Here is a 5253-nt window from a genome sequence, read left to right on the forward strand (position 1 = left end):
CTAAAGAGATTACGTACAATACACTTGTCCGTCCTGTTCTCGAGTATTGCTGCGTCGCATGGGTTACTTATTAGACTGGATTGACGGAGGACATCAAAAAAGTTGAAAGAGAGGCAGCTCTTTCCACTATCGTGAAAAAGGAGAAGTGTGTCACGGATAAGTTACACGAGTTGGGGTGGTAATTATTGTAGGTGGTTCTTCTTGCGATGAGATCTTTTCACGAAATGTCATCCACCAACCTTCTTCTGAGAATGAGAAAATATTTTGTTGGCTGTACGGAATAGAAATAACGCACAAACTATTGAAAGAAGCACATTTTAATTTCCACGTGAGAGCTAACATTTGATGATTGCGTACCATGTTTACGTTCCAGGTTACAAACATTGCTCAATGTTGCACACTGAGACCAGCGTTCTCAGCCGTGGCAACAGCAACTTCTTCAACAATCTGTGGCCCAATAGGGTGTCGGCCTCTCCCAGGAGCAACTCCCTAATCGCCAATTGATTCGAACTTCCGAATCATGTTCTTCGATGCCGGTGCGGAAAGAAGACCTCTCCGTATTTGTATTCCTTTAATGCGTCGATACTGGCGAAGAGCAGGAGGACTACTGCTGTTGTTTCGATTAAACAGCTTTACGAGTAAAGCCCTGCTCACATTGTCCAGACCCATGTTAACTGTCTGCAGCTGTAATGCACACTGATGCCTGTGTTTCAACCCTGCGCAAATCCTGCAGCGCATAATCTAAACATCATTGCTATAAAACAGTTTTACGTCTGCACTGGTTCAAGATCTACATCTACATTTATACTCCGCAAGCCACCCAACGGTGTGTGGCGGAGGGCACTTTACGTGCCACTGTAATATTTTCTGGGTCTCATGAACAAATAAAGCGAGTTGGGTCTCACACGATCCGAAAGTTTAATTATATATAACTGGAGCAGAGGCAGTTGGGAGAGAACCCAGTGGCGATACGGAATCCAAATGAGGAAACCCACTGACATAAGTGACTCTAGATTCTTGAGAATGAATGGGGAGAAGCACGTGAAAGCTTCTTACATATTTTGAACTCGTGTTCAAATGGTTCAAATGGCTCTGAGCACTATGCGACTCAACTGCTGAGGTCATCAGTCGCCTAGAACTTAGAACTAATTAAACCTAACTAACCTAAGGACAGCACACAACACCCAGCCATCACGAGGCAGAGAAAATCCCTGACCCCGCCGGGAGAACTCGTGTTCGTAAGTGTCAAGTTGGTATCTGAAAAAATGTGTAAAACTTATTTTTGATGTTGAAATATGTAAATCTCAGTGCAGGGCACCAGAACTATGTCAAAATTTAACTTTGAACGGAAATATGTGGAGATGAAGCTACACGATGCGAAATCCAGACTAGCCGATACATCAAACAATTCGTCTGCAAGGAAGCAATTTCTGATTAAACTGTTTGAAAATTCATGACGTGACACTTTACTGAAATATTTTTCTAATATTAAACATCTGAACTGATGCTGATGTTATTTTCACAAATACACTCTGCCACTTTACAGTGGACAGGAACTTTGATGGTAATTAAATTTATCGTCCCACCTGTACGCACGGAACGCTCGTCTACTCTCCATGTTGTTGCTAATAGGAATAATGATGTGACTATCAAAAATCAAATTTCATTTACAGTACTTGCAATGTGCAATGAAAGTGGTATCTTGCCAACTTTCATAAATGCTTCTCACTACACAATTCGCCGTGTGCAATGCGAGTGTGCAAACAGTCTTGAAAGTAAATGAAAATAGGGAACTAATCTTAACTGCTGATAAACGAGAAGAAAGACTCCAAGTTGAACTGTTCTTCATTGAGCCACAACAACAATCCTCCTTTCCATTAAGTTCTCACACGTAGACAAGTTAGCAAAATATTTATTAATAACTCTTCTGTGTACAATTACCTCCCTTGACACTTATATCAACCTGAAGACAAGACCATATGCTTCGTTAAAAGATTTCTACAGCAAACTTCAGCCATACATAATGTTCTAAGAATGAGAAGCTGCGCAGATACAGACATAAAGCACTGGAGAACCTTAAAAGTTCGCTTTTATCATTCTTCCATTAATATAATCTCATTTGTTTTTCCTCGAAATATGTTATTTGTTGTGACGTAACAAGACTGTTACGCCACACTGAAGTAGCCGAAAGAAAGGCACGCGTACACACACGCCGACTGGCGTCAATTCTGGAACAGGATAACTATTGAATGGTAGCAAGAAAAGTACGTAGCTGCTTTATACTTAACTTTAATGATTCCTTGTGATACATCTCTCTTGACTATACAAATGCGACTCGTAAGATACAGGCACTGTTACAATTGGCGCCTTGCTAGGTCGTAGCCATGGACTTAGCAGAAGGCTATTCTAACTGTCTCTCGGCAAATGAGAGGAAGGCTTCGTCCGTATTGTCGCTAGCAATGTCGTCGTACAACTGGGGCGAGTGCTCTATCGTATCTCGAGACCTGCCTTGTGGTGGCGCTAGGTCTGCGATCACACAGTGGCGACACGCGGGTCCGACATGTACTAAATGGGCCGCGGCCGATTTAAGCTACCACCTAGCAAGTGTGGTGTCTGGCGGTGACACCACATTATTACAAAATCCTTTTTTGAATACTGTTGCCTGCACCACACAGCAGGCCAGCTTCCATCCTTTCTAAAACAAGTACGTTGCCAGACTGTCCAATACATTCTGCTACTGCTACTCTCTGACTTACACTGACAAGTAAAAGTTAACCTCTTTGACCTACATCTCTGGTCTCAAACGTGGTCTTACAAAGAATATGATTATGTCGATATTACAGAGCTTGAGTCCGTTAATCAAATTCGCAACTTCATTCACATTACGGCCAAAACTTCCTGAAAATCGTCATGGCAAACAGGACATCCCCCTTTCACATATCGGTCGGCTCTTCGCGAGCTACCGTCTTGAGGATCTGTGGAAAGTCGTCGTATGATGGTGAAACCACGAGAAGGCGGCAAGGTGTTGGGCGTCCATTCCTCGTCACAGAGCGTCAATTTACGCAGGGCAGGCGGCGATCTGTGGCAGATATGACAAAAGAGTACGGTTCTGATGCGGGTACAAGTGTTTTTCGGAGCACACCCTTCAGCGCACATTACTGAGCATGGGTCTGTGCAGCAGATGACCTCGTGTTGACCCAACGGCATCGTTAATTACAACAGCAATGCACGCGGGATCATCGAGCTTGGACCATAAGTGAACGACAGGTGACGCCTGTTCGGATCAACAACGCATCTTATTGTACCCCGATAGCGACGGAAACGTCCAGTATAAGTGTCCGTGCCACAAGACCAGAACCGTCCTACAGTGCTTTCAGTTGGTGAGAGATCTGGAGAATGTGCTGGCCAGGGCAGCAGTCGAACATTTTCTGTATCCAGAAACGCCCGTACAGGATTGCCACATGCGGTCGTGCATTATCGTGCTGAATTGTAGGGTTTCGCAGGGATCGAATGAAGGGTAGAGCCACGGGTCGTAACACATCTGAAATGTAACGTCCACTGTTCAAAGTGCCGTCAATGCGAACAAGAGGTGACCGAGACGTGTAACCAAGGCACCCCATACCATCACGCCGGGTAATACGCCAGTATGGCGATGACGAATAGACGCTTCCAATGTGCGTTCATCCCGATGTCGCCAAACACGGATGCGACATCATGATGCTGTAAACAGAACCTGGATTCATCCGAAAAAAAGACGTTCTGCCATTCGTGCACCCAGGTTCGTCGTGTAGTACACCATCGCAGGCGCTCCTGTCCGTGATGCAGCGTCAAGGGTAACCGCAGCCATGGTCTTCGGGCTGATAGTCGATGCTGCTGCAAACGTCGTCGAACTGTTCGTGCAGATGGTTGTTGTCTTGCAAACGTCCCCATCTGTTGACTGAGGGTTCGAGACGTGGCTGCACGATCCGTTACACCCATGCGGATAAGATGCCTGTCATCTCGACTGCTAGTGATACGAGGCCGTTGGGATCCAGCACGGCGTTCCGTATAACCCTCCTGAACCCACCGATTCCATATTCTGCTAACGGTCATTGGATCTCGACCAACGCGAGCAGCAATGTAGCGATACGATAAACCGCAATCGCGATAGGCTGCAATCCGACCTTTATCAAAGTCGGAAACGTGATGGTACGCATTTTTGCTCCTGTCACCAGGCATCGCAACAAAGTTTCACCAGGCAACGCCGGTCAACTGCTGTTTGTGTATGAGAAATAGGTTGGAAACTTTCCTCATGTCTGCACGTTGTAAGTATCGCCACCGGCGCCAACCTTGTGTGAATGCTCTGAAAAGCTAATCATTTGGATATCACAGCATCTTCTTCCTGTCGGTTAAATTTCGCGTCTGTAGCACGTCATCTGCGTGGTGTAGCAATTTTAATGGCCAGTAGTGTACTTGTAAAACTAACAACTCTTTGATTCACTAAAACTGTCACTTTATTAGTACTACAATAGTCTGCAGCGAGTCTTGTGAAGCAGTCAGAACAGTTGTTTCTTTCGACATCCGCCACTTCGTCTTTCGACTGTCGCGAACCTTTGCGCGTCGATGTCAGCAGCAGTGAGACTCGGCCCTTAGCGGCTACTGCCAGACAATGCACAGTGCGGACAGACAACTTGCAGCGGGATTGGAGAAGCGACCGTCTGCTCCGGTTCCCCGGAAAAAAAGGAGAAACGTGGGCGGCAAACCGCGACGGTGGCGCAACCGACTTGGCGGAAGAGCGGCGCGCCATGTGGCGCGGTGGGAAGGGTGGGCGGTCTCCAGGCCCGTCTGCCGTACTTCCGACAACGCTGCGCACCTCTGCACTTGCCGTCTCACAGTCAGACTCAGGGCCTGCGCAAGCCCAAGTGCCGCCCCCTTCGAGCTGCTAAATTGCCGCCCTCCCCCCCCCCCCCCATTTTTTTTCAAAACGTTTATGTAATTTTATTTAAACAAATCTGTAGGAAATGTTAGCAATCAATCTACCTAGGTTTCGGCAACTGAGTGGCCAGTCTCAAAGCTTTTAATATGTGCTTACATCTAAACCGTCATGTTGACAGTTACGTTCAGCATGACGGTATAGATGTAAAAATAACTCAGAGCATTGAGAATAGCCAAACTGTGCCCGAAATCTGTGTAGATCTTGAAAATAAAAACAAAAATTGCGACTGATTGGTGACATCCTCTACAGATCTGTACAAACAGTCGCTGGGCACCAGC

The sequence above is a fragment of the Schistocerca serialis genome, chromosome 6 (assembly GCF_023864345.2).
Source record: "Schistocerca serialis cubense isolate TAMUIC-IGC-003099 chromosome 6, iqSchSeri2.2, whole genome shotgun sequence".
Taxonomy (NCBI): Eukaryota; Metazoa; Arthropoda; class Insecta; order Orthoptera; family Acrididae; genus Schistocerca; species Schistocerca serialis.